The sequence below is a fragment of the Pseudopipra pipra genome, unplaced genomic scaffold, assembly GCF_036250125.1.
Source record: "Pseudopipra pipra isolate bDixPip1 unplaced genomic scaffold, bDixPip1.hap1 HAP1_SCAFFOLD_244, whole genome shotgun sequence".
Taxonomy (NCBI): Eukaryota; Metazoa; Chordata; class Aves; order Passeriformes; family Pipridae; genus Pseudopipra; species Pseudopipra pipra.
The window spans coordinates 1-15,633 of NW_026990723.1; positions in this window are offsets into that span (position 1 = coordinate 1).

Consider the following 15,633-nt stretch of genomic DNA (forward strand, 5'->3'; position numbering starts at 1 on the left):
CTGCCCCCCCCGGCCGGCTCCGCTCCGGCCCCGCTCCCGCCACGGCCCCGCTCGGCTCTGCACGGGGAAGGAACGCGCCCAGCCCCGGCCCGACACCCCGCGGGGGCCGCGCACCGGGGATCCCTCCCCGGGGCTCGCTCACCGGGGGTCACTTGCCCGGTGGTCCCTCCCCGGGGGTCACTTGCCAGGGGTTGTTCACCGCGGGTCGCTCACCGGGGTCCCTCCCCAGGGCTCACTTACCGGGGCTTCTTCACCGCGGGTCGCTCACCGGCTGTCACTTACTGGGGGTCACTCGCCGGGTGTCGCTCAGCAGCAGCCACTCGCCGGGGGCCGCGCACGGGGGTCCTTCCCCCGGGGCCACGCACCGGGGCCACTGCCCGGGGGTCTCTCCCCCGGGGCCGCGCACCGGGGCCGCTGCCCGGGGGCCGCTGCCCGGGGGCCGCTGCCCGGGGGCCGCTGCCCGGGGGCCGCTCAGCGGCAGCGCCCCCGCTCCCGGCCCCGCCCGCTCCCACCCTCACCCAAACCCCACCAACCGCCCTTCTCGGCCCCGCCCTCGCCCCGCCCAATCCCCGCCTCGCCCCCACTCCACCGCCTCCCATTGGCTGCGCACGTTTCGGCCGTGGAGCGAGGAGCGCGCGGGGAGCGTTGCCTGGAAACCGGCGAGGGAATCCCGGGAATCCCCGAGGCGCCGGCGCTGCCCCGCCACTCCTGGAGCCAGCGGCCGTGCCCGCGCGGGGAGCGGGCACTCAGCGCCTGGCTGCGGCCGCCACAACGGCCAGGGAAGCAGGCGCGCGGAAGGCGCGCTTCGGCCCCCGGCCAGCGAGGAGCCCTAAACTTATATTTGGCTAAAGAGTTCTTTTCTTGTTACCTTCTTTAAAAAATAGAACCCACAAGCAGAAAGGCGATCTCCTAAAGTGTTGTAACCTTTTAAGTCCACTTGTTGCCACACAACAATAGCATGCCAATATCACATCCAAAGATACAGAATCTTATAGAGATACACACAAATAGATATCTATACATATGTATGTGTATATATACATATCTATACAAATACACGCAAGAAAGTTTGGGGTTCCTGATGAGAGTTCTACATGGGTAACAGCGGACTGGTTTGATGTGTCAGACAACTGGGGGGACCATGAATGTAAGCTCTGAGTTTTGATTTATTGTCCTGGTTTGTAACTGCCTGCCTTCCCTTTGGGGGGAACACAGGCCTCTATTTTGCACGGTCTGTTTTGTTTTACTTTGCAGTGTAGACTAGGGGCAGAAGAGTTTGTGGAGCCAAACAGCTCGATGCAGATTCAGTTCCTTTAGTGGTGCCTAAAACTCAGGAGCTGGACTCCACGGTGCCGGTGGAACCCTCCCAACTCAGCCCGTTCCATGATTCCATCAAGTCAACTGTTCAGCCCAGCACTGCCCCAGGAACCCCCAAAGCACCAAACTGTGTCAGCCATGGCCAGATGCAGGCGCCTCTGAAAGACCTGCCGGGGTGCTGGCTCCGCCTGGGCAACCCATTGCAGTGCCCGAGCCCCCTCCGAAAAACACAGCGAGAAACCTTTCTCCAGGAGCTGACATGAAGCTCCCTGCCTCAGCCTCGGGCCACGTGCCCTGGTCCTCCCAGCGCAGGCTCCTTTCCAGCAGCCCCCTCGGCAGAAGGCGGCTCAGGGCTCCCCTCTGCCCCCCCGGCCGGCTCCGCTCCGGCCCCGCTCCCGCCACGGCCCCGCTCCGGCCCCGCTCCCGCCACGGCCCCGCTCGGCTCTGCACGGGGAAGGAACGCGCCCAGCCCCGGCCCGACACCCCGCGGGGGCCGCGCACCGGGGATCCCTCCCCGGGGCTCACTCATTGGGGGTCCCTCCCCGGGGTTTACTCACCGGGGGTCACTTGCCCGGTGGTCCCTCCCCGGGGGTCACTTGCCAGGGGTTGTTCACCGCGGGTCGCTCACCGGACGGTGGTCCCTCCCCAGGGCTCACTTACCGGGGCTTCTTCACCGCGGGTCGCTCACCGCTGTCACTTACTGGGGGTCACTCGCCCGGTGTCGCTCAGCAGCAGCCACTCGCCAGGGGCCGCGCACGGGGGGTCCTTCCCCCGGGGCCGCGCACCGGGGCCACTCGCCGGGGGCCGCTGCCCGGGGGCCGCTCAGCGGCAGAGCCCCCGCTCCCGGCCCCGCCCGCTCCCACCCTCACCCAAACCCCACCAACCGCCCTTCTCGGCCCCGCCCTCGCCCCGCCCAATCCCCGCCTCGCCCCGCCCACTCCACCGCCTCCCATTGGCTGCGCACATTCGGCCGTGGAGCGAGGAGCGCGCGGGGAGCGTTGCCTGGAAACTGGCGAGGGAATCCCGGGAATCCCCGAGGCGCCGGCGCTGCCCCGCCACTCCTGGAGCCAGCGGCCGTGCCCGCGCGGGGAGCGGGCACTCAGCGCCTGGCTGCGGCCGCCACAACGGCCATGGAAGCAGGCGCGCGGAAGGCGCGCTTCGGCCCCCGGCCAGCGAGGAGCCCTAAAAAGAACAAAAGTGTGAAAGAGAGGGAACTCATCGCACCATCACAGAACATGCTGAGTTGGAAGGGACCCACGAGGAGCGTGGAGTGCAAGGCTTTGCCCGGCACAGGACCGACCCCAAGAGTCACACCGTGTGCCTGAACTCTGCCAGCCTTGGTTTGTGACCACTGCCCTGGAGAGCCTGGTCCAGTGCCAACCACCCTCGGAGGGAAGAACCTTTCCCAAATATCCACCCTAAACCCACGTGAAAAAAACCTATTTGCAACCAAAAAAAAAAAAGTTTCTATTTTCTTCCTTCCCCTTCTCCTTATTTAGTGTTTACACAACAGTACTGCAGTGCCCTACTGGCTCAAAACTGAACTACTTGAAGTCCTTGCCGTATAGCTGGATTTTGCCCCTTAGGCAGAGGCTAATCTGTCTGCAGTCCCACCAGGACTGCCAGAGCTTGGGGAAGGGATGGAGGCTATCGCAGGAAGGAACAGAGATGCGGAGATATTCCCTGATATTCTACTCTAGAAGCGGCTCAAGAGACAGCCCTGGAGTTGGAAACACTTGCCTTCGTCACTGGACGATCTTGTCCAGCACCACAGAAAGGATCTTCTCACTCCGGCAAAGCCGCAGCTTCCCGGGAGCCGTGGATTGAGAACCGGTGTCTTGGGACAGGAGCTGCTGGGCCACCTGCTCCTGGGAATCTTAGACGGCAATGGCCTGGGCTCCCACTCCTACCCGCAGCCTTTTGCTGCCATGTGCATCCTCGGCGAGGAGCGGGCTCTGCTCTTCCCCGCCCCTCCCGGCAGCAGGGAGACCTGGCCAGAGGGGCTCCTGTGTGTGACTCCAGCAGGTCTCCCAAAGGCTCTGGGAGGGATGGAGTCTCTTGCCAGAAGTAACTGAGGTGCCGAGATACTCCGTCCCTTGCTCTTGCCATACTGGATCGGGGAAGAGCCCTGGAGTCGGGAACACCTGCTTTTGCCATAGGAGACAACACAGCAAATGTTCCTAGCACAGGATCCTGATGTGGCACTGGGAGAGCATCAAGGGACGCATGGATTGGGCACCTCATATTTGGGATAAAGTGTCGTTTGTCTTCAATTTTCGGAGACGAGTGCAGGATTCCGAAAAGAAACAAACAACAGCCTTTATCCCAAAAAAAAAAGCCTGTTTGCTTTCGTTTTGAGAGCCAGTTGGTGGCACAGCCTGGGCACTTCTTGGGCAGCAAGAGCTTCTGTGGTGGTACCTTTTATCTGGCAACAATGTTCATTTGCATTCAATTTTTGGATCTACGTTGGCCATTGCAGAGCAGGGCTGAAAAAAAAGGAAAAGCAGCCCTTTCCTCCAAGAAAGAAAGCCCGGATCCTTTGGCTTCAGGTGCAGTTGGTGGGGCAGCCTGGGCACTTCCTTGGGCAGGAAAGAGATTTCTCTGTGGTGGCACCTTTTGTCTGGCAAGAATCTTCATTTGGATTCAATTTTTTAAAAGGTGGGACAGGCCATTACAGCACAGGGCTGAAAAAAAGGGAACAGCAGCTCATTCCACCAGGAAAAAAAGTCTGGAAGCTTTGGCTTGGAGGTGCAGTTGTTGGGGCAGCCTGGGCACTTCTTGGGCAGCAAAGAGATTTCTGTGGTGGCACCTTCTGTCTGGCAGGAATCTTCATTTGGATTCAATTTTCCAGGAGGTGGACAGGCCATTGCAGCACAGGGCTGAAAAAAGGGAACAACAGCTCTTTCCTTTAGGAAAAAAAAGACTGGAAGCTTTGGCTTGGAGGTGCACTTCGTGGGGCAGCCTGGGCACCTCTTGGGCAGCAAAGAGCTTTCTGTGGTGGCACCTTTTGTCTGGCACAAATCTTCATTTACATTCAATTTTTAGGAGGTGGGACCGGCCATAGCAGCACAGGGCTGAAAAAAGGGAACAGCAGCTCTTTCCCTAAGGAAAAAAAGTCTGGAAGCTTTGCCTTGGAGGTGTAGTTGGTGGGGCAGACTGGGCACTTCTTGGGCAGCAAAGACCTTTCTGTGGTGGCAACTTCTGTCTGGCACGAATCTTCATTTGGATTGAATTTTCCAGGAGGTTGGACCAGCCATTGCAGCACAGGGCTGAAAAAAGGGAACAGCAGCCCTTTCCCTATGGAAAAACAGTCTGGAAGCTTTGGCTTTGAGGCGCAGTTGTTGGGACAGCCTGGGCACTTCTTGGGCAGCAAAGAGCTTTCTGTGGTGGCACCTTTTGTCTGGCACGAATCTTCATTTGCTTTCAATTTTCCAGGAGGTAGGACCAGCCATTGCAGGGGAGAGTTGAAAAAAGGGAACAGCACCTCTTTCCCTCAGGAAAATAAGTCTGGAAGCTTTGGCTTGGAGGTGCACTTCGTGGGGCAGCCTGGGCACTTCTTGGGCAACAAAGATCTTTCTGTGGTGGCACCTTTTATCTGGCAGGAGTCTTCATTTGGAGTAAATTTTGCAGAAGGTGGGACAGGCCATTGTATCGCAGGGAAGAAAAAAATGGAACAGCAGTTCTTTCCACCAGGAAAAAAAGTCGGGAAGCTTTGGTTTCAGGTGTAATTGGTGCAGGCTGGGCACTTCTTGGGCAGCAAGAGTTTTCTCTGGTGGCAGATTTCCTCTGGCAGGAATCTTCATTTGGATTCAATTTTTCCGAAGGTGGGACAGGCCATTGCAGCACAGGGCTGAAAAAAGGGAACAACAGCTCTTTCCCTCAGGAAAAAAAGTCTGGAAGCTTTGCCTTGGAGGTGCAGTTGGTGGGGCAGCCTGGGCACTTTTTGGGCAGCAAAGATCTTTCTGTGGTGGCACCTTCTGTCTGGCAGGAATCTTCATTTGCTTTCAATTTTTCAAAAGGTGGGACAGGCCATTGCAGCACAGGGCTGAAAAAAGGGAACAGCAGCTCTTTCCACCAGGAAAAACAGTCTGGAAGCTTTTGCTTGGGGGTGCAGTTGGTGGGGCAGCCTGGGCACTTGTTCGGCAGCAAAGGGTTTTCTGTGGTGGCATCTTTTGTCTGGCAGGAATCTTCATTTGCTTTCAATTTTCCAGGAGGTGGGACCGGCCATTGCAGAGGAGAGTTGAAAAAAGGGAACAGCAGCTCTTTCCACCAGGAAAAAAAGTCTGGATCATTTGGTTTCAGGTGCAGTTGTTGGGGCAGCCTGGGCACTTCTTGGGCAGCAAAGATCTTTCTGTGGTAGCACCTTTTGTCTGGCAGGAATCTTCATTTGGATTCAATTTCTCAGGAGGTGGGACTGGCCATTGCAGAGCAGGGTTAAAAAAAAGGAACAGCAGCTCTTTCCCTAAGGAAAAAAAGTCGGGAAGCTTTGGCTTTGAGATACAGTTCTTGGGGCACCGTAGGCACTTCTTTGGCAGCACGACTTTTCTCTGGTGGCACCTTTTGTCTGGCACGAATCTTCATTTGGATTGAATTTTCCAGGAGGTAGGACCGGCCATTGCAGCACAGGGCTGAAAAAAGGGAACAGCAGCCCTTTCCCTAAGGAAAAAAGTCTGGAAGCCTTGGCTTTTAGGTGCAGTTGTTGGGGCAGCCCTGGAACTTCTTGGGCAGCAAAGAGCTTTCTGTGGTGGCACCTTTTGTCTGGCAGCAATCTTCATTTGGATTCAATCTTTGAAAAGGTTGGACCGGCCATTCCAGCGCAGGGCTGAACAAAGGGCACAGCAGCCCTTTCCACCAGGAAAAACAGTCTGGAAGTTTTCGCTTCAGGTGTAGTTGGTGCAGGCCGGGTACTTCATGGGCAGCAAGAGTTTTCTGTGGTGGCACCTTTGGTCTGGCAGGAATCTTCATTTACATTCAATTTTTCAGGAGGTACACCGGCCATTGCAGTGCAGGGCAGAAAAAAGGGAACAGCAGCTCTTTCCCTAAGGAAAAAAAGTCTGGAAGCTTTGGCTTTGAGATACAGTTCTTGGGGCAGCCTAGGCACTTTTTGGGCAGCAAGACTTTTCTGTGGTGGCACCTTTTGTCTGGCACGAATCTTCATTTACATTCAAATTTCCAGGAGGTGGGACAGGCCATTGCAGCACCGGTCTGAAAAAAGGGAACAGAAGCTCTTTCCCTAAGGAAAAAAAGTCTGGAACCTTTGGCTTTGAGGTGCAGTTGTTGGGGCAACCTGGGCACTTCTTGGGCAGCAAAGAGCTTTCTATGTTGGCACCTTTTGTCAGGCATGAATCTTCATTTGCCTTCAATTTTTCAAAAGTTTGGACAGTGTAGCAGGGGTCCTTGTATAACAAGGAATGAAAGATGCTCCTTGTGCGGTGGTGTGGTCAAAGAGAGCTTTATTCAAAATTCCCGCTCTTATATTCCTGTGTACCATGTGACTTCTTCAGCCATTAGAGTTATATGTGACTGCGCATGTCCCCTCCGGCCCCTTGCCCTGGCACATCCCCTGTTCATCCAGTCATGCCTCCCGCACATCCCCTCTCTCGAATATTTAAAGATGTCACAAAAAACAGTGCAAAAAACAGTGCAAACAACCAGAACATTGTAAACCACTAAGCTTCGCAGCGACCTAGCGCATTGCTTCGCTTAGCTTCTTAACTCTAATATAAACCTTTTAAAACCTTATTACCTATAGGGTAGTGCAACTTGGATAACTATTTTATTAACTTGGGGCCTTTAGCCCAACTGTGTGTAAACTATAACTTTATTAATCTGAGGGTTTTTTAATAACTGGGGATTTCAAACTTTATTCAAGAAACAGGGTAAGCATATCAAAACTCAATTCTTTCAAAGTGACCTTGTGGTGTAGGTAATGTGGTTTTGTGAGGTATTCTGTGTTTTTATGTTTTCCAGTCACACAATTCTCTTATTCATTCACTCAACTCACACACGACGACCGTCATCATTCACGCACACACATACACACACCAATATTTGCAGTTTGCTTGTCACTACATTGGTTATTAACATAAACTGAAACATAACATAACTGTTTTTAAACTCCTGAGTTATCTGGTTCCTGCAGCTGTGATTGTGTATCCAAATAGGGCTTTACACACCTGGAGGGGATCCACTTCAGTTCTTTTCCTGTTGCCACACAAGCGTAACCTCTCCCCCAAGTCATAAGATCTAAAGGTCCTGTCCACTGTCCCGAAATCAAATCTTTTACCATGACTAGTGGCCTGGGAGAGGCAAACGCCTGAGATTTGTGCTGCTTCTCATATCTGCTTCTTTCAGCACTGTCACAATTTAAAAAATTGATAACATATGTGGCTTTCCACAAACGTTTTTGCGGACTACATAGCTTCTCCCCCCCTCTTTGTTTTATTAGCATCTCTTTCAGTGTGCGGTGTGCCCTTTCTACAATTGCTTGTCCCGTAGGTGAGTGTGGAATTCCTGTAATATGTGAAATTCCCCATTCTGATAGGAAGTTCCTTACCTTTTCAGAGACGTATGCTGGTCCATTATCGCTTTTAATCTGTTTTGGAGTGCCAAGGGTAGCAAAACAGCTTAGCCAGTGTCTTATTACATCCTTGGCTTTCTCACCTGTGTGTGCTGTAGCAGTGATGTACTGTGAATGTGTGTCTACAGTTACATGTACGTATTTCAAGGGGCTAAATTCTGGGATGTGTGTAATATCTGATTGCCATATTTCATTGGATACTAACCCTCTGGGGTTAACACCTTCCTGAGATGGCATAGGGGTGATTTTTTGACAGTCTGGACAAGACAATATGATATCTCGGGCCTGATTGATAGTAATTTTGAATTGTCTCTTTAGAGAGCGTGCATTCTGGTGAAAAAATGAGTGGGACAATTTTGCTTGCTCAAGGGTCCTAGGTACTGTGTTGAACATTGCTGCTTTGTCAGCTTCCCGGTTCCCTTCAGCTATTGGCCCTGGCATGTCAGTGTGAGACCTGATGTGCATTATATAGAAATCAAACCTTCTGTGATTGACAAGGAACCAAACAGAACGCATTTCAAACAACAAATGAGGGTTAGAAACATCCCGAAGAAATGAACATTCTAGACGTGAAACTAACCCTGCAGCATAACAAGAATCAGTGACAATATTAACAGGTTGTTCAGAAAACGTTTCCAAGGCAATACGGATAGCAGCCAGTTCCAGAACCCGCACAGAGCATTGGTTCATGGTCTGTACTTTTTGTTCCCATTGTCCTGTATCAGGATTCACCCAAGTCACTGCAGCTTTCTGTGATCGTCCAGATGCATCTGTAAAAACTGTGAGGCCTTTTATTGGCTCACTTCTGCATCTAGTCATGGTTCTTAAAGGCAAATTACCGATTTCTGCCCAAAGTTTGTGCTTAGGGAGGTTAACTGAAATGTTACCATCAAAACCTGCTAAGTCAGCTTGGAACTCGGCGTCCTCAGCCAGCATCCAAGCTAAATTGTCCTTCGTGGCTGGAATGTAGATGACCACTGGATCCCTTCCATCTAGTTCCTGTAATCGAGCTCTGCCTTTAATAACAAGCTTAGCAAACATTTCATTAATTGTCCAGACAGTTTTATGTGGGGTGTGGGGCAGAAATAGCCATTCTAGAACCAGCAGTGGGTCCTTTTCAGTCTGGTCCCACTGAAACAAGACTGCAAATGGCTGGTACCTGCTGGGAATTAAGGCCAGGCAGATTTGCAGTTCAGGATCTCTCCTTCTGCTCTGCCTAGATTCTATTGCCTTGGCACAAATGTCAAATGCCTGTTTTGCCTCTGCTGTCAGAGACCTGTTAGATGTCAGATCAGAGTCCCCCTTTAGTAACACAAAGAGAGGGTGTAGCTCCTCTGTGGTTAAGCCTAGAATAGGCCTTAACCAATTAATAGCTCCCAGGAGTTTTTGCAACTCATGTAAGGTTAAAGTGTCCTTTACCTCGAGTTGCAGTGGCTGTGGGGAAATCTGTTGCTGTGTGATTCTCCATCCAAGATAGGTCCAGGGTTGCGATAGCTGGATTTTCTCTGCTGCAACCTGCAAGCCTGCTTCTTGGACAGCATCAGTCAAGGCAGTAACAACAATTTGCAGTTCATTTTCTGTGGCCATGCTTATTAAAACATCATCCATGTATTGATATATTATTGCAGAGGGGAAACGCTTTCTAATGGGTTGAATAGCATTTGCAACTACTGTTTGGCATATGGTTGGACTGTTCTTCATCCCCTGAGGGAGAACAACCCAGTGATACCTTTGCATAGGCTGTGAGTTGTTTAATGCTGGAATGGAAAATGCAAACCTTGGGGCATCCTCGGGGTGCAGGAATATGGTAAAAAAGCAATCCTTTAAATCAATTATTGTCAGAGGCCAGTTCGCTAGGAGCATAGCAGGTGAGGGTAACCCTGGTTGCAATGCCCCCATAGACTCAATGACTGCGTTTACTGCCCTGAGATCCTGAATCATCCTCCATTTGCCAGATTTTTTGTGAATGCAAAATACAGGAGTGTTCCAGGGACTATTTGTTGGCACAATGTGTCCTGCTTCTAATTGTTCCTCTACAAGCATTTTTAAATGTTCAAGCCTTTCTTTTTTCATGGGCCACTGGTCTACCCAGACCGGCTGGTCACTTTCCCAGACCAGCTTAATCGGTGCTTGGGACGGCTGACCAATGGCCCCTATTGAAAAACCTGGCTGCTTGCAGGAGGTATTTGCATGACTGTGCCAAACTGTGAAAGTATATCACGTCCCCACAGAGAGCAAGGGATTGGAGCTATGAATGGAGCTACCTTTGCTAATTGTCCCTCTGGCCCCAAGACAGTGAGTACTTGAGCACTCTGTCTGGGTCTTTGTGTACCTCCCACCCCTTGAATGGTTGCAGCTGGGCAAACAGTGGGCCAGTCAAGTGGCCATTCCGAGTCCTTTATGATGGAGACATTGGCACCCGAATCTAAAAGGCCTGTAAATCGGTGTCCATTAACTTGGCACGTCATGAGCGGCTGTGTGGCTGTGATGGCTGCTGCCCAGTAAACTTGTGGTTGTCCCGTGCTGCCAAAGGCCCCTGAACCCCGCTCCCTCCCCCCCTCCCCTGCAGGCGACGCACTGTAGAAGGGGATTAACTGAGCAAACTTCTGTCCTTTCGGGATGAAGCAGGGGGGTGAAGGGGTCCAAGCCATTATTAGAATCTCACTATGAGAATCTGAGTCTATTACACCTGGCAGCACAAACAAACCCATTCTGGTGGTGGAGGACCTTCCAATCAGCAGTGCATGTACCCCTGGATTAAGGGGACTCCAACATCCAGTCGGGATTAGCACCACCTCAGTGGAAGTTATGAGGATTGTGTCCCTGTTGGATAAGTCCAGTCCAGCTGGCTGCGGTGGAGGGGCACAGATTGCTGGCTGGGGTATAGGGGCACAGAGCGCTGGCTGAGTTGGGGGGGCACAAATCGCCAGCCTGTTCCCTTGTGTCGCATGTGATTGCTGTACCGGGGCGTGCGACAGCGCCCCTTGCCTCCAGTTTTTTGGCATCCTCCTTGCTTTGGGTTGCTTTCAAGGTACCAATGCTAGAGGTTTCTGAGGGCAGTCCCTTTGGAAATGGTCGGGGACCCCACAAATGAAGTAACCTTCTCTGGGTCTGGCCCCCTGCTGTGTCCTTAACTGAGTACTCAGTGCTACTGCTAGCAAATCTGATTGATGTGTTAAAGAACCTACCTCCTGGCAGGCACAAACTAATTCTGAGATACTGCAAGTTTCCCTCTTAGGAAGGGTTTGCAGAACTCTTTTACAATCCACATTAGCATTTTCGAAAGCCAGTCTTCTGCTAAGGATTTCTCTGGCTTCCTCATTTTCAATCTGCCTATCCAGAGCAGATTGCAGCCGATCTAAGAATTTTGTATAAGGTTCTGTTGGGCCCTGTATTATTTTTGTAAATGACAACTTTGCGTCTCTGTCTGATGTGGGTAGTTTCCTTATTGCCTGCATGGCATGTTTTGCAATGACTTCGTATACCTCTCTATTGTACCCGGTTTGAGCATCTATGGAACGATAGTTCCCATCCCTGTGAGTTGGTGTGCTGATACCCCTGCTTGCGGGTCATTAGCATAGGCGGAACAGATTTCTCTAAAATCGTTCAGCCATACATTGTACTGTGTGTTAGGAAGGCTCATTTGTAACAGGGTTCTCCAGTCATGAGGCATGAAGATGTATGTGGAACTCAGTGACTCTAAAAATGCAAGCGTGTTAGGGGATGATACACCAGTTTCTCTTATTAACTGTCTCAGTTCTTTGGTTAGTTCATGTGGCAATGGTTGGAACCTGCGGCTTTGACGTGGACCGATAATTACTGGACATGCTTGTATAACTTGTAAGTCCCCAGTACGCAATGCCTCTTCTCTGCATAAAGCCTATCTATCAATTGTACCCTCTCGGTATGTCACTTCATCCCTTGCAGGCGGAGCTATCCCGAAATCCCCCTCCTCCTCCCCCCATTCCTCCCATTCCCCCCCCCCTTGCAGCTCCGGCGAAAGCGGCTGCCTGTGGGTGGGCGGTGGTGGTGGTTGGGGAAGACGGCACAGGGGTGGGGAAGGATGGGTTGGTGTCCGTATCGCGTGGCGGGCGAGATGGTGGTGCCCACCTCTGGGCGCGTACTCGGCGTTCATGCGCGGGATGGGTTGGCAAGTAAGCTGGGCTAGCCCCCCCACCCCCGTCACGGGACCCCCTGCTGCTGTCCCACGGACTGGAACCTCGCATCTGGGGCCCCGCTCCCTCCCACCGGTCCGTGTCCCTCGGGCTCCCTGTTCCCTTCCCCGGAGTTGAATTGTGAACGGCTCCACCCCCTCCCCCCGCCGCAGTTTGTGTGTTTGAACTGCGGCGCGTAAAAGTGGGGCTGCTGGTTGCAGCGTGAGTGGGGATGTATGTGTCCGTCGTTCTTTGGTGGGATCTGCTTAATGCAGTCATTATAGCTTGCCAGGCTGGATAAGCGTTGTTTGCTTGGGGATCCCCTCCCTGAGCTTTGAGTTTGATAAGATTGCCTATTTTGTCCCATATGTGAATGTTGAGGGCTTCAACCAGAGGCAGTTCTGGTACAGCTGCTTTAATGAGCTGCACCAACTCTGATAGTTCAGCCCTTGTAATCTGAACATAGTAAGGATTCAGCAGAGCAGCCAGTGCTTCTGTGTCCCGTGATAGTTCGGTAGGGAAAAAGTTCCCCATGTTACCTTTGAGCCTCGGCGCTGCTGGTATGCGCTGCTGAAGAGAGTCTGTCGGTTTGTTGATTTGTGTTGGCTCACTGTCGGCTGGGCTGTGGCGTCCCGTCGGCGGCGGCTGATGTCCCGGTGCAAGCGGCAAGCAGGGGCAGCAGCACGGGCAGCTGTAGCGACAGGCGCGGGGGCTGGCTGTAGAGGCGGTGACCTGGGGCTGTGGCGATCGACGTGCGTGGGCTGCAAAGCAGCGAACGAAGCGGCGGCGCTGGCGGCGGCCTCTCAGTCACGTGGCGGCGGCTCGGCGTGGTCCCGGCTCCATCTCCGGTGAGCGCAGCGTTCGCAGCGGCGGCTCCGGGGGCTCCCGCGGTTCGCTGGGCGGCGCGGGGGTCGGAGTGCGCTGTATTGGAAGGCGCAGCTCGGCGCCTCGGTAAAGCCCGCGCGGACTGAACACGGCGCAAGGGCTTTTTGCTGGCAGTGCTTTTTAAGCACGCCGCAGGGTCAGTCAGCAGCAACGAGCAGGCGGGGAGCCGCAGCCAGTTTCTGCTGGACAGAAAACTGGGACGGGGGCTCCGCAGGGGTCAGTGGTGGCTGAGGTTGCTAAGACGCGGCAGCGGCAAGCCGCTTCTTGCACGTGGTCCACACAGTTGGTAGCAAAGAATCGCTTTACCAGATGACCGACACTTAGGGGACAAACAAGCCTTTCCCTGACGATCCTAAGGTGCTCCGCGGCTCGTTCTCCGAGCTGCAGGCACGCTTTCGCTCAGGGAGTAGTCTTAGACGTGTGCGGCACGTCCCAGACAGACTCACCGCTTTTGATGTTGCGTTGACCCTCTCCGCTCTCTCCGGTGACTGCTTTGACCTCTCGGTTTCTTCTTCAACTTCTTTCTTCTCTTCTTTCGTGCACTATTGTACTATTTTTGAACTCGCTAAACTAACTGTCCGTCTCTTAGGGGCCACTAAGAGCAGGGGGTTTATTGACGTCAAGGTTTTTTGTGGTCAAGGCCCCCGTTTCCGAAAATTGAAATGATCCCGGGGTCACCAGCTGATCTCCTGATCCAGGATAGATATCTCACTTAATATAAGCTAAAAATGTCCCTGTCGGATCGCCATTTGTAGCAGGGGTCCTTGTATAACAAGGAATGAAAGATGCTCCTTGTGCGGTGGTGTGGTCAGAGAGCTTTATTCAAAATTCCCGCTCTTATATTCCTGTGTACCACGTGACTTCTTCAGCCAATAGAGTTATATGTGACTGCGCGTGTCCCCTCCGGCCCCTTGCCATGGCACATCCCCTGTGCATCCAGTCATGCCTCCCACAGGACAGGCCATTGCAGCTCAGAACTAAAAAAAGGAAACAGCAGCTCTTTCCACCAGGAAAAAAAGTCTGGAAGCTTTGGCTTGGAGGTGCAGTTGGTGGGGTAGCCTGGGCACTTGTTGGGCAGCAAAAGTTTTCTGTGGTGGCACCTTTTGTCTGGCAGGAATCTTCATTTGCATTCAATTTTTCAAAAGGTGGGACCGGCCATTTCAGCGCAGGGTAGAAAAAAGGGAACAGCAGCTCTTTCCATTAGGAAAAAAAGTCTGGAAGCTTTGACTTGGTAGTGCAGTTGTTGGGGCAGCCTGGGCACTTCTTGGGCAGCAAGAATTTCTGTGGTGGCACCTTTTGTCAGGCAGGAATCTTCATTTGGATTCTATTTTTTAAAAGGCGGGACTGGCTAATGTAGCTGAGGGCTGAAAAAAGGGAACAGCAGCTCTTTCCACTGGAAGCTTTGGCTTTGAGGTGCAGTTGGTGGGGCAGCCTGGCCACTTCTTGGGCAGCAAAGATCTTTCTGTTGTGGCACCTTTTATCTGGCAGGAATCTTCATTTGCATTCAATTTTTCAGGAGGTGGGACAGGCCATTGCAGAGCAGGGTTGAAAAAAGGGAACAGCAGCTTTTTCCACCAGGAAAAAAAGTCTGGAAGCTTTGGCTTGGAGGTGCAGTTGGTGGGGCAGCCTGGGCACTTCTTGGGCAGCAAAGAGCTTTCTGTGGTGGCACCTTTTGTCAGGCAGGAATCTTCATTTGCATTTAAATTTCAGGAGGTGGGACCGGTCATTGCAGCGCAGGACTGAAAAAAGGAAACAGAAGATCTTTTCCTAAAGAAAAAAAAGTCTGGAACCTTTGGCTTTGAGGTGCAGTTGGTGGGGCAGCCTGGGCACTTTTTGGGCATCAAGAACTTTCTGTGTTGGCACTTTTTGTCTGGCAGGAATCTTCATTTGCATTCAATTTTTTAAAAGATGGGACCGGTCATTGCAGCGCAGGGCTGAAAAAAGGGAACAGAAGCTCTTTCCCTAAGGAAAAACAGTCTGGAAGCTTTGGCTTGGAGGTGCAGTTGGTGGGGCAGACTGGGCACTTCTTGGGCAGCGAAGAGCTTTCTGTGGTGGCACCTTTTGTCTGGCAGCAATCTTCATTTGGATTCTATTTCTCAGGAGGTGGGACAGGCCATTGCAGCGCCGGGTTAAAAAAAGGGAACAGCATCTTTCCCTACGGAAAAAAAGTCTGGAAGCTTTGGCTTTGAGGTGTAGTTGTTGGGGCAGCCTGGGCACTTCTTGGGCAGCAAAGAGCTCTCTGTGGTGGCACCTTTTGTCTGGCAGGAATCTTCATTTGCTTTCAATTTTTCAAAAGGTGGGACCGGTCATTGCAGCACAGGGCTGAAAAAAGGGAACAGCAGCTCTTTCCACCAGGAAAAAATCTCTGGATCCTTTCGCTTCTGCTGCAGTTGGTGGGGCAGCCTGGGCACTTCTTGGGCAGCAAGAGTTTTCTCTGGTGGCACCTTTTGTCTGGCAGCAATCTTTATTTGGAGTAAATTGTTCAGGAGGTGGGACCGGCCATTGCATCGCAGGGCAGAAAAAAGGGCACAGCAGCTCTTTCCCTAAGGAAAAACAGTCTGGAAGCTTTGCCTTGGAGGTGCAGTTGGTGGGGCAGCCTGGGCACTTCTTGGGCAGCCAGGGGCTTTCTGTGGTGGCACCTTTTGTCTGGCAGGAATCTTCATTTGGATTCAATTTTTCAGGAGGTGGGACAGGATA